Consider the following 26,412-nt stretch of genomic DNA (forward strand, 5'->3'; position numbering starts at 1 on the left):
TGTTGAATTACAGAGCTGAGGGGGACTTTGCAATAATTTGATGACTAAAAATAAATAAATGAGTCCTGAATGAAAATGTAAGTGTTCAAAACTAATTGGTAAAAAGATAAAATTAAGGATCATGTGTTTTTACTTCTTTTCTTTTCACTGCCACATTTTTCAGCTTGACCATGTTTGTAATGACTGTACAACTCCTCTTGATATGACTGAACTGTTGAATTGTAGGGTACATGCATGAAGTTCCAATAAAACTGTAAAAAACAACTACTGACCTAAAACGAAACAAAAACCTGGATTAGAAACCAGACGTGTATGAGAGTCAGCGTAATTATAAAAAAAGTCACCTCCTTCAAAGAAAGCAAAGTGCATGCCAATAGGTGCCTGATCCAACTTGACCAATGAGCAAATTTATGATAAACCCAGAAAACATTGAAGTTGTCAAAAAATTTGTTTCATTTGCATCTATAATCAATGCCCGTGGATACAACAGCCAAGAAATCAAATGTAGCATCACATTGGGCAATATGATGCAAAACACCTCTCTCGGGAACAATAAATGGTCAAAGATGTCATACTGAGAAGCACCTGACCCAAGACATGGTTTTTCCATTTCCGAATATACATTGAAAGCTGGACAGTAGATAATGTGGACTTGAAGAAGAATGGATAACTTTGAAGGATGCTGTCAGTTAAGAATATCAACTATAGCAGGGCTGCTAGAAGGATCAACAAGTCTGTATTAGAGGCAGTTCAGAAAGGATGCTCCTGAGAAGTGGGAATGGGGAGGCTGTCTCATGAAGGTTAGATGTGTCATCAAGAGGGACCATTCTTGGGGAGGGACATCATGCCTGGTAAAGCCGAGCATCGGTGCAAAAGAGGGAGCCGCTCAGCAAGATGGAGTGACATCACGGCTGCTGCAACGGGCTCAAACACAGCCATGCTTGTGAGGTCGGCACAGGACCAGGTCGTGGCAATGTTTCCCTTTGTTGTACGTGGGGCTCTTGGGAGTTACAACTGACTTGACAGCATCTCATAACAGCATTTAAAATATGACTAATCTTCCGAAGAGAATTACATACAACTTGTAGTTATGTGTGATTTCTATGAAAGTGCTTTGTATGAGGCAAGATACGAATGTGCGGGTTGGGGTCTGATGGATGATGGAGTCTGCATAATGTGCAAGCCCCAGCATTTCTTCTTTGTATGTTCTACCTACCCGCACGCTGCCATTGGGTAAATTCTGACAGAGTAGAATTGGTCCTTTTGGATTTCCAAGACTAGATATTTACAGAGTTTCAACTTTTTCCCGTTAAGTGGCTGATGGGTTTGAACCGTGGATCTTGCAGTTAGAAGCGCGCTGTTCCACAGAGGCTCCTGGTTATGTCTACAGGTCAAATCGAGAAATGAATTCACAGCCATGGTGTGGATTCCAATCTCTAATGACCCAGGAGGACACAGTGGAACTGCCCTGTGTTTTCCTGAGCTATATATTTAAGCAAGAGCAAAGAGCCTCATCTCTCTCCTGCAGAGCGACTGCTCTGTTTCAATGGCTGACATTGAGGTTAGCAGTCCTGTGTGAACACAGTGTCACCACGGCTCCTAATTCTAAATGAGCCACTTGTTGGAATGAGAAAAGTGTTTCTAAATGACCGGAAGTATTTAAAAAATAGAAAATATTCAGTACCTTGGAACAACAGTATCGTTTCTATTCTCCCTTTCTAGCTTAACACAGCCAATGCTCCTGTTGCCCCTTGCTGATTCTTTCAAAGTCATCTGTGAGCCCAAAGCAAGTTCACTGCTGCAGTATTTCTGAAGGTGCCTAGTGGTGGTGATGGAATTAGCACAATAATTACCAAGGGGCAAATGGTATAGCTCTTAATGTCAGCACACTGCTTTGTTTTTCACATATCTTTGCTTTTCAGGAAAAAGAATAAAGACTGAGTTTTGGGACTTAATAGCCTTTCCACTCAATGAAAGGTGATTCTGCCAAGGGCAACAAATTACATAGATTGATTGATTACTTTTTGATTTAGGCCATACTCTATCTCATACATTGCAAAGAAAAGTGCTTGATTCTCCATTAAGATCTGTATTTATTTTCAATGGAGCTACCATATTTAGCTTAAAAAGTCAGCTGAACTATGAAGACTGGTGTTTTGAAATGACTTTTTATGTTGTATTGTGTTTGTATAGCAAAGCCAAGCAAAAGAGTAGAATGATTTTTTTAAAAATAAAAATGCTTGGTCTCTCTTATACCAAGCATGTTTTCTATTTTAAATTAGCCTGCTTTCATCTCCCATTGATCACAGAAGATAAGGGGACATTTCCCTAACGGCTCTCAAAATCTAGTTAGTATCCCAATGGGAACATTTGTAATACCTAAGTAGAACTATAAGGTAAACAAAATGAAAGTTGCCTCAATTTCATACCATGAAATGGAAATAATAATGCTTCAGATAGTAAAGGTAACATAATAAACACTACTACTTGACTAATAGAATGATGATTAAGGGTGGTAGGTTGCTTTCTCTGGGCCTCAGGATATTATTTCTCCTTAGCCACCTTTCAGAACCAAGGGGTGGGACATTGAAGTGATGGAATTCACTGGCCGTGGGATACTGACTGCAGGGCTTGCAACCTGGACTTTACTGATAAGTAATCTGATAGATAACATTTTTCAAGAGCATGGGGTTTGTGTGCTAGGAAGTGAAGGGTTTATTGTGTTCTGGAATATCTAGGGAATAAAACAATGAGAGCATATTCCTCCACCCACTCCTTCCTTAACATATCTTCTTGTTATTCTTTTCATTGACATCAGCTCTGAGAACCATTGACAAAAATAATGCGATTTATGTCATTTTTTTCCTAGACCGAAAGTTTGCATTGAACTTGGCAACATGAAGTCCTAAGCACTTCTCTCTCAACCCTCTGGGCTTCCTAATGTCCACCCTGTCTTATTTTAACGCTCCTTTGGGTCTATAGGGTAAGGGAATTCCACTCTCTAGAGAAATTTGCCACACCTCCAGTCCTATCAGTAATTTAACCAGGTGAACTGAACTCACTAGTCACAAAGTCAGGCACTGAAACGTACTAATTGACAATTTGATTTAGCTGACTGTTCTACTGAGGACTGTTTTCTCCATTAATAATAACACCTTTCCCACAAGAATTTTCAAAGATGGAGTGAATTGTCTTATTATAGCTTCTGAATCATTCTAAGTGGTGAAAATTAATGAGGTCTTAAACTCTGCAATTCTATGAATTGATATTTCAATTCAGTCAAAACAGTGGATCTCGTGTCTATCTCTGGCACATCCTGCTGGAGCCCAGAAAAGGAGAAAGAAAGAAAAAAACGCACCCAGAAAACATTTCATTGGTTGACATGCCTGAGTTCCAGACTGATTTCCTTTGGCCTCAAGACATATGAGTCAGTGACTTATTTTTATGAATGGTAATTATGCCATTGCTTTAAAACCCTGTTTCAGAAGTCATCTCTTCAAATATATAAAAAGAATTACCTCATAGAGGGGCTTAGGAAAGGAGATGGGTTAATTAGGGTGTGAGGTAGTATCGATGAAGAACACAGCTTTCCCCCAGATCCTGGATGCTTCCTCCCCCCAACTACCATGATCCGAATTCTACCTTGCAGGGCTGGATAGGACAGAGGCTGTGCACTGGTACATATGAGGGTTGGAGATACAGGGAATCCAGGGTGGATGATACCTCCAGGACCAAGGGCGTGAGGGACGATGCTGGGAGAGTGGAGGGTGAGTGGGTTGGAAAGGGGGAACTGATTACAAGGAGCCACATGTGACCTCTTCCCTGGGAGAGGGACAGCAGAGAAGGGGGGAAGGGAGACCCCGAATAGGGCAAGATATGACAAAATAACGAGGTATAAATTACCAAGGGCATATGAGGGAGGGGGGAAAAGGGAGGGAGGGGGGGGGAAAAAAAAGAGGACCTGATGCAAGGGGCTTAAGTGAAGAGCAAATGCCTTGAGAATGATTGGGACAGGGAATGTATGGGTGTGCTTTATACAATTGATGTATGTATATGTATGGATTGTGGTAAGAGTTGTTGGAGTCCCTAATAAAATGTAAAAGAAGAAAAGAGGAGAAAAAAATGATTAGGGCAAAGACTGTACAGATGTGCTTTATACAATTGATGTATGTATATGTATGAACTGTGAAAAGAATTGTATCAGCCCCAATAATTTGTTAAAAAATAAAAAATAATTAAAAAAAAAAAAAAAAGAATTACCATATCTTTTTCTAAAATTTTTTTTTCTTGCTCAGGTTGAAACATGCTCACATGTTATCTGCAATGTAATTTCTAGGTTCCTTTCAATTTTGGACTCTTACGGGATATTACTAACTTATGTTTGGCTTATTTTAAAGCCCTTGCATATGAACAACTTTAAATTTAAATATTATAATTTCTTAACTCTCCTTTAGCTCTAATGCAAGGTTTAAAAATCTTTTCTCCATGTATCAGGAGGTCACCTCTCCCTCAGCTCTGAGGATGTGGGTCTTCTTTACATTGAGTTGAAGTGCACAGTGAAGACTGCAGTCCTCGGTCCTCACAAGCAAGCACCTCAAGCCGTCTTCCTCACTTTCAGCAAGCAAAGTTGTGTCATCTGCTTATCACAGGTTGTTAGTAAGCCTTCTCCCGATCTTGATGCCTCCTCCTTCTTCAGATAATCCAGCTTCTCTGATCATTTATTGGATCAGTATATGCTTGAATAAAGAGGATGAGAGGATACAACCGTGATGCACACCTTTCCTGATTGGAAACCAGGCGGTATTCCCTTGTTTTGTTCACACACCTGCCTCCTGATCATGTACAAGTTCTTCATGAGCACAATGAAGTGTTTTGGAATTCCCATTTTTCTTAAGGCTACACACAGTTTGTTATGATGCACACAGTGAAATGTCTTGACATCATAAATAAGCACAGGAAACCTCTTTGTGGTATTCTCTGTTTTCAGCTAAGATCTATCCAGCATCAGCAGTGGTATCTCTTGTTCCACATCCTTTTCTGAATGTGGCCTGAACCCCTTGCAGCTCTCTGTCAATGTACTTCTGCAACCACTGTCAGGTTATCTTCAGCAAAATTTTACTTACCATGTGATACCAATGATATTATTCGACAGTTTGAGCATTTCTGTTGGGTCACTTTCTTTGGAATGGCACACATATGGAGCGCTTCTAGCTGGATGGCTAAAAAGCTATTCTCCAAATCCCTGGCATGTACAAGTTAGTGCCCAGTGCTTCATTAGCCTGTGTTCTAGGACTCAAAAACAGGAGCTGATAGAGGAAATCTGGTGCCCTTTTGGAATGGGCAGGTCAAATATATTCAGAAACCAGTTTAATATCTAAGGCATCAAAATGTGTGTTGGCTAGTATATTCACAGATGTTTTGTTTTATGTTATGTTTCATTGTTAATTGCTGTGCCTTTAAATAGATTTCCAATCCCGTGTTTTAGAGTTGTGCTACCTCATGGGATTGCCTTGGCTGTATTCGTTACGGAAGTCGATCACCAAGTCTTTCTCACGCCGACCCACCGGATGGGTTCAAGCCACTACCTTTACGTGCACAGTCAGGGGTTGACCTCAGGGGTTGACCGCTATGCTGCTAGGACTCCTTGTATGTAGATTTATTGCTAGCTTGTTAGTCCAATGTATGAATATATAAACATGTATTCATCTACACTCATATTGCTGTCGGTTTGAGTTACTTCCAAATTATAACTTTCATGAATGCTTTCAGTGCATATGGTGTCAAGAGATTGGACAGTGGAGTATATTTGGTGTCACCTGAATATATGAGCCTGGCGATCGAATTCCAAAAAAATATTAGCCATTAAAACCTCTGTGGAGTACAGTTCTAGTTTGATGCACATGGGATTGCCATGAGTCAGACGGACTTGACACAAGTGGTGTGGCATTCTTTATATGATTGTTGTTACTGTTTTAGCGGTCATATGCTTTTATTTAATCTTGGACAAATCTCCTAGGAGTAGAATGACTAGATCATATTATAGGTATATAATGAAATTTTTTAAAATCTGTGTTTGTGGTGCTCTGAATTACTCAGTATGACTCTTCTAGCCATTGTCATTATAACTCCCACCACATGCCTGGGTAGGGCTATGTAAGTGGTGCTTTGGCCCACCAAGAAGATTGGATAGTTTTCTCTTACTGTAAGTAAGGCTTTGGCACCCTTTTGGGATGGGACCATGAAAATAAGGTATATAGAACTATACTGTGGGGATCGATCAATTTGCCATCTCATTAAGCTTAAAGTGAGCTACATCAAAGATTGGAAAAGGAGCTCTCACTGCAATTAAGGAAAAAGAGTCAGTGGTGGACCTCACCACTGGAACCCAAGGTCCGTGGCACTGAGCATTTTTGATCCAGAAGACTGAGATCCTGGAGAGGAGAAGAGACAGTGATCATCAATAGCACAGACAACAAAGCAACAAAACCAAGAGAGCGATGTAAGAGAGCGGTGGGTTTCCTTGCCTACTTACTGAGAAGATGGGATACCTTTAGGCATGAGCCATGCCTATAGCATAGATTTCTTCCAGACACTTGGTTAGTTATGTTTGCTAACCCATGGAGGAAGAGCAAAGCTCCTTCCAGTTGAGGCTTCCTCTGGGAGCGTGCTGCCTCTGGGCAACAGCTTGGCAGAACAAAGGGTTTCATGAGGATAGATAGAAGTGTGCCTGTGGTGTATCTCAGTAGAGCCAGTTCTGATTGAAGAATTGTGTCCTGAGTTGTTCTGGATCCTGAATTGGAACCTGGTACATTCCTAATAGGCCCCATAATGGTGAGGATTGTCTGTGAATTCTGTGTGGTTCTTTCAATAAATTACCAAGCTGAGCAGAGAAGTAGAGAATGCCTTGGTAGGCATCAGAATTGGTCAAGAGATTGGACAGTAAAAGCATGTCTAATCTCTACCTCACAGAAATTTGAGTGGTGATGCTGTTAATCTTGATTCTCCTCCTTCCTGCTTGCAAAATCAGAGGATCTCAGATGCAAATGATGCGACAGAAAAGACTGGCCCTCCATAGTCTTCAAAGTAACATCCTTACTTTTTAACACATTAAAGAGGTTCTTAGCATCAGACAATGTAATGTGGCCTTTGATCTCTTGAATGCTGTTTCCATGAGCACTGATTGTGGATTCAAACAAAATGAAGTCCTTGAGAACTTCAGTCTTTTCTCCATTCATCATGATGCTACCTGTTGGTCCAATTGTGAGAATTTTTGTTTCGGTATAAATGGTATTTATTCCCTCCATTGTATGGGGTACGTTGCTTCGATGGAGATAGAATTGATTTTTGTATAATGATCATGTGCTCTTCAGTCTTATAAAACTCATTTACTTGTTATTATAGCTCTTTTTAAAATTCTTTAATGATTTTACATGAACATATAATCTGCAAAAGGGAAGATTTAATTCTTCCTTTCCAGTCCATAGGACCTTTATTTATTTTGCAAGCCTTCTTGCACTTGCAAGATTTCCCAGCACCATGTGCAATAAGAGCATGAGAGTCTCGTATAGATAAAGCATTCAGTCTGACACCATTAAACTTGATGCTGGTTTTTGGATTTCTGTTGGTATTCCTTGTCATGTGAGGCAATTTCTCTATTCTTAGGTTTTGAAATTTGTATCAGGAAGAGATAGTAAGTTTTGTCAAGTGTTTTTTCTCCATCTTTTGGGAGGATCTTTAATTTGTCTCTTTATTTTTAGTATACTAAATGGCTATTTCACAACCAATGGTATTAAGTGTGATTACAGGTTCACTATGTAATTAGACATAGGACAAGACTCTTGGTTGGAGAGAAAGCTGAAATTTGTTATTACTACAGCTGCAAGTGAGAGGTGGGGAAATACCATGGGAACCATATCTGGTATCCTACACAAGGAGAAAGGAGAGTCAAATTCTACATTGACCCAAGGATGATTCCTATGAGGCAGAAGTTAAATATGTCTCCACCTTCCAAACTTCTTTAGCCTATTCTGAAACCGACCATTGTGTCCAGGACACTCTTCTTCTCTGCTGGGCTTGATTATCCATTTCAATGGCCACGTAGATCTCACAGACAATATTCATGATTATTAGATGTATTAGAGAAGGTAACAGCTTAGAAGTCAGGATCAAAAAAGAGAAGGATAGAGTCATTTTGTCCAGAATCTGTTCTCAGCCGCAGGAGCCACAGGCCCCTTAGCCTCTGCCTTGTTCAGGCACGTGTTCAAAGCTCCTTTAGTGCCCATAAATGTCGGAGGGAACGCCGCTCTGTAGGTCAGTATCCAACCTGAAGATTCTCAGTTTTACTGCTTCCATGGACTAGGGAGCTTGATGGTCCAATCTTTGCACTGCAGTTTCCAGAGCATCTGGTGCTGTCACTTCACACAGGACTTTCCTGCACTCTGCCGGTGGCTCTTCTTAATTGATCATCATATTATCTTCTCTCCTTCTGCGTCTGTGATGGCTCACTCTGTAACCAGTAGAATGGCAAACCTGATTAACCCCAGAGTAAGAGTTATCTACATCTTGTTTCCATGCGCCTTCCCAGTTATTTCCACCTCTCATCTGTCAGTCGGTCACTCGGTGGTGGCCTGCGTGTTGCTGTGATCCTGGAAGCTGTGCCACCAGTATTTCAAATCACAGCTAGGATGAGCAGGTTCCAGCAGAGCTTCTAAATTAAGAACAGGCAAGGAGGAAACGGTTGTCCACTTGGCACGGGTTAGCCATTGAAAAGGAATAACAGAAGAAATGTTGACTTGTGTTTTATTGACGATGCAAAGACAATGGTGTAGATTAGTATAAGCTATTGACAACATTAGGAAGAATGGAAATTTCAGAACTCTTCAATGTGGGCATGCAAGACCTGTGCAAGAAACAAGAGGCAGCCATTCCAACAGAACAAGAGACAATGAAGAGTTGAAAATGAGTGTATGTCAGGGTTGTATCCTTTCACAATACATAGTCAATATGTCCACTGGGAAAACACTCTAAGAAGCTGGAATTCACAGTGTCAGAGGAAGGCTTATCAATTACCTGAGATATGTGGAAGGCCCAATTTTGCCTGCTGAAAGTGAGGAGGACATAAAGCACTTACTGATGAAGGTCAAAGATTGCAGCCTTCAGTATGGATTGCAACTGAATGTAGAGAAAACCAAAATCCTCACAACTGGGATAAATGAAGAAAGGACTGGAGTTACCAAGGATTTCCTTTTACTTGGATCCACAATCCACACTTACGAATCACCAGTCAAGAAAGCAAATGACGTATCCTCTTGGGCAAATCCAGTGCACAAGATCTCTTTAAAATGCTAAAGGACAAAGATTCACTTTTAAGTTTATAGTGTGCCTGATTGAAGCCATGATATTTTTATAACTTTAAAAGATTGTGAACATTGAACAATGCATAAAGAACACAAAAACAATCAATGCATTTGAATTATGGTGTTAGCAAAGAAAGTACCATGAACATCCAGAAGAACAAGCAAATCCCTCAGGAAAGAAATACAGCCAAAATGTTCCTGAGAAGCAAAGGTCTTGAGATTTTTGTCGTGAGTATTTTGGACAGGTTATCAAGAGAGACTGGTCTCTGGGAAAGGACATAGTGTTTGGTGAAGAACAGGGTCAATAGAAAAGAGAAAGGTCATTCGTGTAATGGAGTGACACTTTGGCTGGAACAATGGGCTCAAACATCAGAACAATTGTGAGGATGGAGCAGGACAAGGTGGTGTTTGCTTCTGTTGTCCGTGGGGCTGCTGGGAGTCAAAGAAACTCCACACCACATAGCAATACCCACCTGACGAGTCGTTTGGTAGGAGTTACAAAAACTGTGGAATGAAGAGCCATCCCAAGTAATTTCACTTTATGAGAGAAGGCTACACACAGAACCACATTGGAGGTTGCCCATGGTAATAAGAGTAAGAGCGAACAGAGCCATATGAATTGGTGTAAGGATAGCCCTGAAGTTGAGATTGACTGGGGTTCACAGGCTCTTCCTGCATTAACATTTTTCAGCAATACAGGATTCAGGGTACAAAGATTTTCCTTAGTTATGTGGTACCTGAGTCTTGGGCAATTGGGGTTGGTTCATCGTGGATCCAGCATTCAAGAATCTCATGACCATCCTCTCTCCAAGTCTTCAAAACTAGGTCAAGGCAGACTCTTTTCAAAAGCTTTATTATAGGGACAAATGATGTGAATTGAATTTCTTGAATGTTAAACTAATCTTTAATCTATGGATGAACCTCACGTGGCCATTAGTATAGGCAGTATTCTAAAATGGTCCCTAAGAGCCCCACTTCGTATATACAGTTGCTCTTTGAGTGTTATTGTGATAAATAAATGTGATTTTCACTTTCCTGCAACATTGTGCTCAAACACCACAACAGCTGTGAGGGTGGGGAAGGACCGAGAGTGTCTCATTATGTTGTACATAGAAACACTGTGCGTCAGAGCCAATCGGTACAACTATCATCACCAGGCAATGTTCCACACTTCCTTGTAGCTGGCCAGATGGAGCTTCTATTGGTGTCTTTAGCTATGGGGTCTTTAACCCGAGGAGAGCTCACAAGAATGGAGAGTGACCTCTGGACACTAGCCCAGCAGAAATGTGGGAACTTCATTCTTCCACCCCCAATTTTACCCATTTCTGTACAAAGAGTTCCTGAGAAAGGAGTTTCGGGGAGCCACTCTCCCTGCACAGGACAGCTTGCTATGAAACAAATGCTACCTTGAGCCTTTTTCCCTAAAAGTGGCCATTCTCTTTAGCAAAAACAGCTACTAATGTAGGTTTGGTGGCACACTTATTTGTCAGCAGTGAGAACACACAAGCTGCTCAGAGGGTGAACAATGAGGTTGTCCGCTCCCATAAAGATTGGCAGTTTCAGGAATCATCTGTAGGGTCACGATGAGTTGGAATCAACTTTAAAACAGTCAATTACGAATGCAGGTCTTTCCCAAAAGCAGTGTGGAAAAAGCAAACTCCCCCAAAGCACAAGATTCCTGTGTCTACTGGCAATACCAAGATCAGGAGGGAGGGAGTTTGTTGAATGAAATGTTAGGATCTGCTGTGTTTCCTGGAGCCCTGGTGGCATAGTGGTTATGCATTCGCCTGTGAGCCTCCTGGTATTCCATTTGAAACCAGCAGGTGCTCTGGGTTTCTCTTCGCATAAAGAGTTACAGTCTTGGAAACTCACTGGGGCAGTTCTTCCCTGTCCTATAAAGTGACTGAGTCTGCATTGACTCAACGGCAGTGAGCTTGGCTTTGGTTTGGCTGTTTCTTATTGCATCCAGGAGAACAGATATACATTGACTTATTTATTTAATGTCATTAAAGGCAGAAGCTATAAAAAAGGTTTACAATAAAGGGATGGGATGGCTACATTATTCATCAATTCAAAAAAATCTGAAACCCATTGTCATCAAGTCAACTCCAATTCATAACGACACTACAGAGCAGGATAGAACTGCCCCTGTGGGTTCCAAGATGGTGCATCTTTAGTGGGGTCGAAAGACTTGTCTGTCTATTATGGAGTAGCTAGGGGATTTAAACTGCTAGCCCAGGGGTTAGCAGACCAATATAAAACACACTATGCCAACGCGGCTTCTGTATCATTCCTACACTAACCAAAATAAACTCACATGGATCTATTTGTACTTATACTAAATTTTAAGTGAACAAACATAAAGTAATAAAGTGTATATACTATTTAAAGTCTGGACAAGAAAATATAACAATAGTTTATTTCTGTGCACCCTTCAACAGTATGTTTGCAATGATGGATGAAACAGTCAGTGAACAGGTTATTACATGATGTATATATATGATAGTGACCTTGTTGCTATTTACATTATTGGGATTTTTATATACCCATATATAATATTCATGCTGAATGCTCTAATCTTTTAGATTATATACCCAGACCTGTGGCATTCTTCCAACATTCTTATGTTTCTATGTTTGAGTCCACTGTTGTAGCCACTATGTCAATTCCTCTTGTTGAAGTCCTTCCTCTTATTCACTACCCCTCTGTTTTACCTAGCATAATGTTCTTCTCCAGGGACTGGCCTCTCCTGATAACATGCTTAGAGCACGTGAGATGAAGCCTCGCCATCCTTGCCTCCAAGGAGCATTTTTGTTGTCCATCTTTCAAGACAGATTTGTTGGTTCTTTGGGCAATCTATAATACTTTTAATATTCTTTACCAGCACCATGATTCACATATATCCATTATTCTTCACTTTCATTATTCAATGTCCAACTCTAACATACATATGAGGTGATCAAAAACACCATGACTTGGGTTAGGCCTACCTGAGTACTCAAAGTAACATTCTTGCTTCTCAAAACTTTAAGGAGGTCTTGTGCAGCAGATTTGCCCAATGCAATGCATCCTTTGATATCTTGACTGCTGGTTCCATGAGTATTGATTGTGGATCTAAAACAAGGAAAAACACGTGTGGATTTCAGTCTTTTCTCCACTTATCTTGTTACCTATTGGTCCAATTGTGAGGATTTTTGTTTTCTTTGTACTGAGTTGCAACACATCTGAAAGCTTCAATCTTTTATGATAACTCTATAACGCTGAGGGTGACATTTTTGTAACATTTAATTAAATGTATATATTAATATATATTGATTACTATGAAATTAAATAATAAAAACAAAAAAATTTCCCCCGAAATGAAAAATCCAGGCGTTATAGGGTTAATTAGTAAGTACTTCAAGTCTTACTCATTTTCAGAAGCTAAGGTTGTATCATTTGCATATTTCAGGTTGTTAATGAGTCATCCTCCAGCCTTGATGCTACATTCTTCATCATTTAATCTGGTTTCTCTGGTTATTTACTCAGCATAGATTGAATAAGTGTGTTTAAGAGGACACACTAAGAGGTTACAATGTGAAGATGCTACCCTGGGACACACCTTTCCAGATCTTAAACCAGGCAGTATTCCCGTGTTCCGTTCACAGTACTGCCTCTTTGTACAGGTCCTACATGAGCACAGAGAAGTGTTCTGGAATTCTTCTCAAGGCTATTCATTGGGATCCACAGAATTAAATGCCGGTGCATAGTCAATAAGACACAAGTAAACATCTTTCAGATAGTCTCTGCTTTTAGCTAAGATTGATTTGACATCAGCAATATATTCCTTTCTCACATCTTCTTCCAAATCCATAGCAGTACCCAGTCAATATACAGTGGTGTGTTATTCTGGGTAGACAAAAGAAGCAAGTTTATAGAGACTTATATGTGAATAAGAAAGAGGTTTGTACACAAGAGCAATTGAATATTGAGAAAACATCCCAGCCCAGTCCAGATCAAGTCTATGAATCTGATATTAGCCCATATGTCTGATACCAATCTATAAAGTTCTCTTCAGACTCATGAAACACATGCAATGGCACTGAATACAGGAAGATCACAGGCCAGTGGGTTGGAAGTCTTCTGGAACCAGTGGTGTTGTAAACATCTTAATGCTGGCAGGGGTTTCTACATGGCTTCTCTGGCTCTCAGGTTAAGGTCCATGAGGCTTCACCAGCTCCCAGGGCGTAGTGTCATGTGTCTCATCAGTAGCATGTCTCTCAGGGAGTGAGCAGAGAGAGAGAGGGTGTACTCTACCTCCAAGGAGGTAATGCAGGAGTTCCCAGAATCCTCAGGAGAAGGCCACGCCTACACAGAGGCCTCATTGGCTGTGATCCGATTGGCAGACTAGACTCCACCCCTTCACTTGTAGTCCTAAATTGACACCAGATTATGTACCTATCACACGGGGCAAGCATCATTGGATGATCTTCAGCAAAATTTTACTTTCATGTGATATCAGTGATAATGTTCTACAAATTGTACACTATATTTGGTCACCTTTCTTTGGAATGGGAACAAATATGGATCTCTTCCAGTCAGGTGACCAAATAGCTGTCTTCCAAACTTCCTGGCATAAATGAATGAATGCTTTTAGTGTTTCATCTGCTTGTTGAAACATTTAATTGTTATTCCATTAATTGCCAGAGCCTTGCTTTGGCTTCTGCTTTCAGTACCACCTGGGTTTCTTCCTTCAGTACCGTTGTTCTTATTCATGTTATTCTAGAATTGATTTGAGCATTGTCTAGTTATTTTTGGTATAGTAACTTCGCATACTTTCTAATCTCTTTTGATGGTACCTGCAATGTTCGTTGTTTTGCTCAGAGTCTTGCAACTCTGCAACTCGTGCTTTGCCTTTTCTCTGGAGTTCTTTGCTTCGAAGAGATGCTGTGTTCTTCCTTTTCAGTTTTCTAACTCTAGGCCTTCGCACATTTCATTACAATACCTTGCTTTGTCTTCATGAGCTGCCCTTTTACATTTCTGTTCAGTTCATTTACTTCATCGTGCCTTCCATTTGCCTTACCTACTTTATAATTAAGAGCAAGCTCCTGTGTCTCTTCTGACATCTACTTTGATATTTTCTTTCTTCCCTGTCTTGTTCCTGACCTTTTACTTTTTCCAGCATCATGTTCTTAATGTGATCCCACAGCTCATTAGGTCTTCTCTCATTAGTGTTCAGTGCATCAAATCTGTGTCTTGAGATATTGCTTAGTGGTTAGTGCATAAATTTGAATAATTGTACTGCCTGTACTGTACTGACTTATATGTGGATAGATATGATCCTCTCACAGCTAGCATTGTATTTCAAAATAGTTTCTGGAATGTCCTATTTGGTGATAGATGTAATGCTATTTCTCTTGCATCTGTCATTCCCAGGATTGGAATACCTAGGATATCAATTTCAGAATTCCATTTTATTTTTGACAACTTCCATTTTTCCTAGATTCATAGTCCACACATTCCAAGTTATGATTGTTAATTTGTTTGCAGCTACTTCTAATTTTGAGTTGCTCCCCATCAGCAAATGAAAGTCCTAAAGGCTTTATCCCCATAGGTTTACTCCAACCAGGTCATTATGCTCGACCGTACACTGAGAAGGCACCTCTTTTTCGGTCATATTTTGAGGGCATTCTGACCTGAGCGGCTTGTCTTCTGGTGGTACTTCCTCTGGCAATGTTCTGCTTCTATTCGTTTGCTTCAGTATTGGACAATGTTTCACTGCGATCCATTGGGGTTTCAGTGGCTAATTCCTCCGACATGGACAGTCTTTCTGTGTAGTCTTATCAATCTGTAAGGTCAGCTATACCCTGTTCACTTTGGGTCACCCTACGGAAATGTGAAATACCATCCATGTAGCTTCCAGAATCATAAACAACACATAAGCCACCACAGTATGACAAACTGACAGGTAAGTGTCGGTTTCTAATGAGAGGATGTAATACCTTTAAAACTTGTATATAAACTGTGTGAATTATCATATGGTTGTTCACTTTTGTGTTTGAAACACACAAACTGACATCCACATACACCCACACAACTCCTTTGATCATTTGCTTTTTTTAAGTTGCTGCTTTTAAGTACAGGGTGATGGTTTTCTCTTATTGCTATTGAATTAAAAAGGTAACCACACTAGACCTATCTGTGTCATCATATATTCCATCATTGTTCTGAACTTTATTTTTCTTAACTTTTGAGTTGTTTTGTTTATTCCATGGATTCAACTTTTACTTAGGTGTGATCATGGGAGCAGTTATGCCTTAATTACAAATAGTTTGAACGGTGCTTGCTTAGTATCTAGGGTACACTTATAACTATGCTTGGCATTTCTTTATTTGGGTATCAATATACCGTTTTAACTATTTCTTACGGAACATCTGTTAAGTGCTTGACACTTTACTAAGCAACTGTTTTTACTAAACTCATAACCCCCTTTAATCTATGGATAACAAATTGATGAGGTATAATTATCTTCCACGTTTTACTAGTTAGGAAATAGATGTAAGTGATTTCCCAAGGCCACACCTGCAGTGGGGAAGTTGAGATTTAAAACAGCGTTTCTGAAACGAAAGCTGTGCGTTTTTACTATACTCTGTTGTTACTAGCATGTGAATTGGAAGATGATATTAATACTCTTCCACAAAACTGAGTTTCCATTTTTAAGTGTGCCTTTTATTTTGCTGCTCTCCCATGACAGCTTCCTGTGGTTCCAACAGCAAGCCTTGAACAAATGGAAAAGTCCCTGTCAGACTTGCTTTCTAAACACAAGCACTTATTAGTAGGAAGAAGGGTACAAGTATTCCCGAGTGTCTTAGACTTCTTAAAGTTGTTTTTGAAGCATGAAGACAAGCTATACCATCACTGAATAAAACAATGAAAAGGAACATAGGCACTGTCTCCGTTATCTTGTGCCTCCATCACAGAAACTCCTCACTGGATGGCTTTAACAAACATCAGTAGATGTTCTCACAGTGGAAGAGGCTGTACGTCTACACTTTGGGAACCCACTCTAGAGGACCACTCTGAAGAGTCGAAAGCAAGGATGTTTCTTTGAGAACTAAAGTGCACCTACCGCCAGCCGTGGAACGTTCCATTGCCTCATGAGCATGTGAAAGTTGGATATTGAATATGGAAGACCGAAGAAGAACTGATGCCTTTTAATTTTGGTATTGGCTAAGAATATTGGAAGTGCCATGGGCTACCAAAAGAACAAATAAATCTGTCTTGGAAGAAGTACAGCCAGAATGCTCTTGAGAGGCAAGGGTGATAAGACTTGTCTCACATATTTTGGACACTGTGGAAGTGGATTGTATGTCAGTATGCACCTGTGTGCTGGTAGGAGTGAAGTCCAACTTATGAGTCAGGTAAGAGCCTGATGATGCCTCCTTGGGGGTGTGGCATTTTCTGTAAAAAAGACAATGAACACTTCTTTCGCTGGCCCTTTACCTTCATTGGCCCTCAATGAGATGGATGGACACAGTGGCTGCAACAATGGGCTCAAACGTATACACAGCCATGCGGATGGTGCTGTACAGGAGTGTTTGCTCTGTCGGGCATAGAGAGTCAGAATTGAGAGTCGATGGCACCTGACAGCGACAGCTCTGGGGGAAGCCTTTCTGTTTCCGTCAGTTCCCGAGGAAGGCCCTTATCTTTTCCCAAAATACGGGTACCTGACTTTCCATGGAAACCTCCACATGTCTTATCATTAATGTTCCCTGGGGCCAGGATGCTCTCAGCACAGGAACCCCGGGACCAAAGGATTCACTTGTCTTTCTAGTGGTAAGTCCCTCTGTCCCTACTCACTTCCACTTTCATTTCATATAAGATAAAATGTGGTGCAAGAAAACCCCCAGGCAAATTCCCCCGTCCCTCAGATCATGGCTGAGATGGGTGCAAGGATGTTGCATCTCACTCTAATCCTCCTGCAATGATTGTCTGATCACAAAATGACATCATTGCACAACTGCCAACCTCCTTAGAATCATGAACCATACAAATTGCCACATATTTTGGAGGGGGGCACAATTTAATCCATCAGATGGATGATAATAAAATAATATTATATAATATTTATTAAGCTCACACCATATGAAAGATATTAAAATAAGGGCCTTACATTAATTATTTAATTTAAGTCATAAAAATTTAAATCCCATTATCTCATATTATTATTCCCAAATTATAGATAGAGAAAAATTCTGAAGAATTGGAGGAATCATCTAACATGCTCATGGTGATTAATTTGTGACAGGGCTGTTTTCAGAGCTGCATATATACGTATGAGTGAGTCAAAAGTTGTTTTCTTATTTATTGTTCAATGCTAGAGAGAACCTACTAGGAAAAGTTATCTGGCCTACATAGTAAAGTAGTTACTTATGAAATGTATTGCTGCAGTGCTGTGAATTGTTTAATATGGCAGTTCCAGACTTAGTCTTTGTTACATACTCCACACAATCTTTTCCTGATGGACCTGGGTAAGAGAAGACACTGACTGACAGTATTCAATTGTGAGTGATCACTAAGAATGTAGTGATTGTTATCCTTCTGGGTATAAAATGAACCCTCTTAGAGGCAGGAAAAGAGAAGAGCCAGGAGTGTAATGAATCTTTTGTATGCCTAGGCCCTTGTTTATTGCATATCCTTTATCCAGAAGACAACCTTGGCTCCAGAGTTGTGACAGCAACAGGAACAAGAACCAGAGCAGGAGGCAGAGTGCTGGGTAGTACAGCCCACAGAATAAATAAAAGCTGAATGCCTTCAGGCAAGATAGTGGCTTGGGAAGTGGTGTGCCTCTAGGCACTTAATTGGAGGAGCTAGGTTTGCTGACCCCTTGGAGTTAGCATTGAATGTCTTCAGGCTAAGGTTTATAGCATAGGGATGTGGCCCTTTGGGCAATTACTTAGAAACCTAAAAGAGTTTTGTAACATTCTGTGAACAGGACAGAGGCCAATAGGCTGTTTGGCTGAGAGGCAGAAGGCCAGAACAAGGCTTATCTGTGGCTGTGACTGAGAAAAGGCTGTCCAGTTTAATAATTATATCCCAAGCATGTGTAACTTGTTAACATCCTTAATAAACCCCATAATCTTGAGTATTACCTATGCTTGGAAAAGAATTACCAAGCCCAATCTAGAAGTAGAGAATACTTTGGGAGTGATATTTGGGGAGTGGAGGCAAGTCTGATCTTAGCCTTAATGACATCTACATTGGCCAGCAAATGTTGATGATGGTGATTTTTTGTTTTAATGCAAGCCCTCTATGTAGCTGAAGGTCAGATGCTACGTTCATGTCCTTTCTTCTTCTTTTTAAAAATCATTTTACTGGGGTCTCATATAATTCTTATCACAATCCATCCATGTGTCAAGCACATTTGTACATTTTTTGCCATCATCATTATCAAAACATTTGCTTTCTACTTGAGCCCTTGGTATCAGCTTCTCATTTCCCCCCATCCCTTCATGCACTCCGCACTCTCATGAACCCTTGATAATTTATAAATTATTGTTATTTTGCCATATTTATTAAATATGCAAAATTTGAAAGACAGTTGATTCTATTATTGCATTTTTAGAGCTGTGTTTAATAAGGATCATTTATTTGAGGAGTGCTCCCCCAGCTCCCTTCCCCCCCAGTGTTGCAAGTAGTAAAACACTCCCCTACTAGCTGGAAGGTTGCTGAATAGAACTCACCCAGCGGTGTCTTATAAAACAGATTTGGGATCTTTTTCCAAGAAGTTTCAGCTTTGAATACTCTGTTTCATGAGGCCATCATGAGTCGGAATTTATTAGATTGTAACTAATCACAACAATAGCAGCAGCAATAGCCCTTATCAAGAAATTAATACGTACCAGGAGCAACATTGCAGTTAGTACCAACTCATAGCTAAAGATTACCTTTGGACTAGAACATTTCTTTTTTAAACTAAAATGAATTTTAAAATTAAGTATTTTAGGACTAAATATTTTAATACTGAACTGAATATTTTGAGTTAGATAATCTGTGAACATTTTTAAATGAGAAAAAAATAGATTGCAGTTACCTACTATATTATAGAATAATTTGACTGTGGGGAAGTTATGCCAGTCCTAAAGTGTGTGTGTGTGTGTGTGTAGATAGATAGATATCGATATCTGCCAATCCAATTATTTCCTTAGATTTCTCACTAATTAAATACATACTATGTGACTATGAATATGATTTTAGATAGTGTAGAACCTTCCATAGAAATGCTTACAGTGTTCTGAAGAAAGCTAACTTTTGATGGTTCCTTTGTATGCTTTGATGAATTTTTTATAGGATTAGAGTTACTGGCTTGTAGGACCTATGGGAAAAACAAGTATGTTCTTCAGTCTCTAAAGACAGAATTTAGAACTATACTTCCAAAATATAAGACCCATGTGGGTTGATAAAAGCAAAGCTGCCTCTTGTTCTTATGAGATGTTGCCTCAGTAAAGCATGATGCTACATTTTCCAATTCACACGTTGATTAGTTAGGATGTGGTATGTGAGCAAACATTTGAAGAGACTTTTTCTTGTTCCTATTTTCCTCTCCCTTTCTTCCTATTTTTAAAATAACTTTTTTTCTATTTTATGTTGCTTCTCTTCTCTTTTCCCTTTCCCCCTATTTCTGTAACCCATTGTTTTTGATATTTTATTATAGAACATTTCTTTGTGTTGTAATTATCTGGGATATTTCCACAAAGCAACGTTAAATGGAAGGGGCTACTTTTTGTTTTTTTATTTCACCTTTTCAGAGTTCTTCATTTTGCCACCAGATAATGTCCTAAAGTGACATCTAAAAGTGGAAATTTCTTTTGCTTAATCTACACTTCGATTAGTATATATTGAAACATGATACAATTCTAACGATGTAATTCATCACAATGCGAGGCATAGAAACAAGTCCTTGTTGTAGATTGTGGTATTTAGGGAAACAAAGCCAGTGACTCTTGTTTGCGTACATATATAGAAGGATCTTATATCAAGAAAGGCTCACACAATTATAGGCATGAAGAAATCCTGCCTAGTTCTAGTCTGTGGATCAGATGTAAGCTGAAGACTTCTCCTCACTCCCATAGCTTCAGGGACTGGCGTACCGGAAGCAGGAAGATGATGTTGGAAGACCCCCTGCCTTGTGGTTGCACAGCTGAATGAATCTGGTAGGCTGAAGGAATCCGAGGACCCCGGAGATTGGCAGGCAATATCACAGGAGGCTGATGAACCCAATACAGGATCTGGATCCAGGAGAAGTGTGCTAGGTTCCCCACACAGTCAGTTTTGACTAAGAGTAGTCCACATCCTGAATGTGGACTATGAAGTGCTCTGAAGACTGAGCAGGTTAACTGCTTGGCTGCTTCAGAGAAGATTCCATCATAGAGTTGGCTCAACAAGAGAATCCTGGCTAAAGCAAGTTGACCTAAAACTTAGCGACCAAGAGTACTGGAAGAATAGTTATCCATAGAAGGCAATTCATGTAATGTGCCTAGTGGCTCTACTTTTCTTATGGGTATTGTAAAATCTTCAGAGAACATGACATTAGAGCTAGACACTTCATATCGCAATTGAAGACGTGAAGTGTCAAAATAGTACATTAACTGGTCCGTGGTCATAAATCTAAGAAAGAAGAGTCAAGGTAAGTGTCCTTGTTGGTTCCAGCCATCTTCCAATCACTCTGACTAGATCTCGAATGAAAGAAATAGGAGGAACGACGTTTCCTTTGCTATGGAGTTTGATATTCACTCTCAAGGTATTCCTACATCATATGTGAGAATCTAGTTCTTGAGGACAGCTTCATGAAAGTCCTGAGGCAAAAGATAAAGTGGAAAGTTTGTATGTCTTGCACAATCAAAACACTTGTGTTTTAGAAATAATTTATTGGTGTCTACTATTGTTAGGTGCTTTTATGTGGGTTCCAGCCCATAGCAACCCTATATGTACAACATTTCCGAGTCCTGCAGCATTCTCACCAGCGTTATATTTGAGTCCATCGTTGCAGCCGCTGTGTCAGTCCATCTTATAGAGTCTTGTCCTCGTTTTCATTACCCTTCTTCTCTACCTAGCATGATGTCTTTTTCCAGAGACTGGTCTCTCTGGGTAATGTGTCCAGCATGTGAGACAAAGTCTCACCATCCTCTAATTTAAGGAGCATTCTAGTTCTACATCTTCCAAGATAGAGTTGTTGGTTCTTTTGGTAATCCGTGGTACTTTCAAGATTCCTTGCCAGCACCATAATTCCAATGGATCGATTCCTAGTTGGATTTCCTTATGCAATGCTCAATGTTCACGTGGCTATGATCCAGTGAAAATGCTCTGCCTCAGTCATGCTCACTTGACTCCTCGATGTGGCATCCTTGTCCATTAATGCTTTAAAGAGGTTTTGCCCTGCAAATTTGCTCAAACAATATGACATTTGAATTTTTGACTGCTATTTCCATGAACATTTTCTATTAGATGTCGGGAATTCTCCTTTAAACCAGATTATATAAATCTTATGCTAAGCTGTGGGATACCTAGCACTGAGCTTGCTTTCCATGATTGGCTTCTGAGAAAGGAGAGTGAAATTACTTTTCCACCAGGAGAAGTGGAAGGAAACTGAAAGAATGCATTATGAAAGTTGATAAGAAGGATGGCATGACATTTGTGATTAGGAATGCTTGCTACCTTACTCCAGTTTCACCTTGCAATGTGGAGAAATACAGGGGAGACTAAAAAAATAGAAAACATTAGGTGATTCCATTGACATTTTAGCTCTTAAATAGCCACTCTATCAACTCTAATGACATGATCTTCAAACAGTTGAACAGTGAGCAAAGGCAAACTCATTCAGGTGAGGAGAAAGCAATTGGTGAGCAGCTGTGGGAGGACGAAGATCGCCTGAAATGACAAGGTTAATAATTGCCAGAACATGAGTATCAGATATTCATTCTGCAGCAGTAACAAAATCCCAGTACTAAAGACTAAGAAGAATTCAAGTTAACTGGGTTGAAAGAGGAATAAAAAAAGAGAGAGAGGCTAAAAGAGAGGCAGGGAAGGACAACAAAAACCCCAGATAACTAGTAACTCAAATAAGGGGTCCATACAGCCTGTAAAGTCTCAAAGCTATGCTTCCAATGACAAATAAGTACACAGCAAAATTTTGGAAAGGATAATTCTCAGATGAATTTTAACGCAGAGTAATTAGGTGGAATACAGGAGAAAATAAAAATTTCAAAAATCAGGATATTTATTTGCAGTGAGATTTTGAGAGTAAAAGAGACTATCAATGGAAAATCCTTAAATATAGCAACTATGCATGAGGCAGTTAGTTTATTGTGCCAACCTGGCGCATAAACACATGTGAGATTAATTGAAGGATGGAGAGATAAATGGCTCGGTGAGTCTCGCCCTTCTTGTCTCTTGCTCTTTGATCATCAGACCAGTGTGCTGCTGCCTTGCTTGTTCTGTGCCTCAATTTGCAAACTACACTACGTGAGGGACACCTAACCCGTGGACTCTGTCACCTTAATGTGAGATTCTTTCAAGACCTGCTTCACCACACCATTTGAATTTACATCTCTTAAGCTGGGGACTGTTGGACCCTGCCATCTGGCTGACTGTTGGTGACCTGCCTTGCTGTTTGCTGTCTGTTCCTGGATAGCCTGAATTGCTCTACAGAGGACTACCCAGTGGCCCTCAAGACTTGAAGGACTGCCAGTGTCTCACAGTTGTCTCATGGGAGTGAGTTTGCACTGAGCTATTTGTACTGCTTTATAATTTAATTAACTGTTTATATCTTATGTTCTATATCTATCTGTATAAATATATGTAAAATTACTAGTACTCAGGTTTTGTTTCTCTTGGGAATTGTCTAACACAATTATTATACAATTTATACCATCCAAATGCTACTTAGATTTATTTTAAATACATGGTCAGCTGGGGCCAGTTGTTGACTTTCTTATTTTATGACAGTTGTATAATATATAATGTCCTAGACTGGGTTGTCTGAAAGAGCGGACAATATATGTGTGTTTGTATATAAGTTTGTATAAAGGAAATGACTCACACCATTGTAAGAGCAAGCAAGCCCCAGTTCAGGCAGGTTCTAGATCTTTAAGTCAGATGTTAAGCTAGAGGATTCTTCTGACTTATGTAGCTTCAAGGTCTGATGAACTTAAGATCTGCAGGAAGTTCACAGGCTTGTGGCTACAGAGATGAAATGCCGGCCATGGGCTCAAGTCAATAGACCTGGAAGTAGATGAGCCAGATACATGATCCAGACACAGCAAAAAGCAAAACAAGCTTTCCCACAGGTTCTCTCTATAAGAAAGAGCCACACTACAATTCCTTTTAATTATATAAGGGTTATGACCTGAGCAGGGTGTTGCTTCCACCCTAATATTCTTTTATGGATCCTTATAACTTGATTATAGCATGTAAGGACAGCTCATGGGGGATTGGTAAGTGTTAACTACCAAGCTGAAGAAAATCCGGGCCCTGCCAAGTTAACACATAACCTTAATTATCACTGGTAACATCAAATGCGTGTCCTGTTTGATGTTGTAGTTTTCTCCTTGAACCAACTCAACTGAGAGAAACCTTTGAGACAGTGTAGGGATATGGCCTCTCTCAACAGTTCTTTTTCTCATTTCATTTAACACCATTTGCAAGTGTAAATGCAACAGGAAGAAATGGACCTGTTTTTTATTTGCTTTTCCACTATTGTAATGATTTTAACTGAAAATCAACAAGAGAGACCAGGTATCTGTTTCTTTCTGAGTCCTATGTTTTGTCTACCACATCTCATCTTCCTTTATCATATTTTTCCTTCTCTTTCCTTTCATCTTTAAGGCTGGGAACGTGCATCAATACCTGAGTTGCCCATCATGGTGGAGACAGCAGTTGCAATGGAGAGACCTTCTGTTCTGGCTGGACCTTTGATGCTGGTTGTGTGCAACAGCAGGTAAGGAGCCTGGGGAACTTTCACTTCCTCTGAACTATGATGCCCCTCCTGAGAGAGCTACTGCATGCCCTGCATTCACTTGTAGAAATGCCCTTTCTGAAACTCAGATACATGACACTCTCACAAGTGAAGAAGGGGAAAAGTTGCCATAGTTTTGTCATGGTGATCCTATGTGAATCAGCTGAACTGTGCTCCATGGGGCTTTTAACATAGGTTTGTTTTGTTTTTTAATAATTAATTAATTAATTTGTTGGGGGCACTTACTATACCCTATTAGCTATACTGTCATTGCCTGCCTTCTGAGGTTGAATACACCCTAGACTGTGTATTGCCTACGCCTGCGTCAGCGACATGACCAGCTGTGGACCAGGTGGTTGGGATCCACAGGTTTTTGTTGACTGCTTTGAAGTCAGTCATCAGGACCTTTGTCGCTCAGTCTGGAAGCTCTGCTGGATTCTGTTCTGTATCAGAGCAGCACACAGACCTATCCCCGCAGATGGGTGGTAGGTACTCATGAGGTGCACCAGCCAGGAATCAAATCCATGAGAAGCCCACCACGGAACCCCCAATGTCGCATCTGCCTTCTGGTTGTTTGTTAGGTGTTGCTGACTTGATTCTGACTCGTGAACACCCATGAGAACAGAGTGGAACTGCTCCAAAGATTGTCATAGCTCTGAGCTTTTGGAAGTGGGATGTCAGGTCTGTCTTCCCACAATAGCTTATTTTTTGAAAGGAGATCATCAGGCCTTCCTTCCAAGACATGTCTAGGTGTAATCCGCCTTTGGGTTAGCAGTTAAATGGATTCACTGTTTGAATGATGGGAGGCGCTTGCTCCTCAGCTTTCAAGTATTTAAGACACACGTCTTACTCAACATGCTATCATGGACCCCTGATGGTGCTATGTGATTAGGCATCAGGCTACCAACAGCAAGGTTGGTGGTTTAACCCTCCTGCTACTCTCAGAAAAATGCTATTGCTTGCTCTCGTAAAGATTGATGGTCAACCCTATTTGGGGTCACTATGAGGGGGAAATGACGTGCTGATAGTGGGTGTCTCTTGTTTTTACCACGTTGTAGAATCTCCATGTCTCTTGTTCTTCTTCAAATACATCCATAATCCCTAAACATCCTTCAGGTCTGGAACTGAACTTACCCCAGCGTCACAGTAATTAACCATTTCAGATAAGAAGAGCAGCATTCCCCCAAGGACCAAGTTCACAGATGTAGGAAGAAGGAATTATGGAAACAAGAAACAGGGGGTCATTTGAGTAAGAGATGGTAAATTGTAGAAACTGCAATTGATGCGTTGAAACAACATGTGTATGGATTTTTCAGGATGAACTGATGATCTGCAAATGTTCTAGCAATTCATAATAAAAATTAAAAAAACAAAAACAACACTCAGTGACTTTAGGCAGAAGAAACCTCAGAGATCAGCTAGTTTAGCATCACTTCCTAATGTTCAAATGAGGAAAGGGGGGCATATGAATGTGGGCAGGTGTTTTCTAGCTAAAAGCAAATTAGTGAAAGGGCCAGGGCCAGAACCCAAGTCTCTCCCTGTTAGGCAGTTTCTTATGCCAGTAATTTGTTCTTTCTTGCCTTATGTTATAACCAGGATTTTAAAATGTATAATCCTACCATTTCCCTCAAACTTTGAGGTCCACAGAGATTCTTAGCTAACTTTTTAAGAGTATAAAAAAATAACTTCATTTTAAGAAACCTGGAAGTTCATATATATTTTTTGGAGTTCTGATGTTTGTTTTTATTATTGTTTGTTTCTTTATAATGAGTAGGCTATTTCTGTAGATGAAAACAGTTGGGATTCTCAGATCCACATTAAGAAAAAAATGCTCCAAAATAAAATAATGGTTCAGACTTTGATACTGATGTCTCATTGCTCGGGATAAAACACAAGCTGTGCACATTTATGAACTGTATGACCTTGGACAGATTACTTAATAGCTTTGAGGCTCACTCTCCTCCCTCTCAAATCCTGAAACTATTAATATTTCATCATAAAGCTACTGTGTTGATTAAATGAAATCATTGGTATGTAATTCTCTAGCACATTATCAAACTCATA

Source organism: Tenrec ecaudatus, chromosome 14, assembly GCF_050624435.1.
Source record: "Tenrec ecaudatus isolate mTenEca1 chromosome 14, mTenEca1.hap1, whole genome shotgun sequence".
Lineage (NCBI taxonomy): Eukaryota > Metazoa > Chordata > Mammalia > Afrosoricida > Tenrecidae > Tenrec > Tenrec ecaudatus.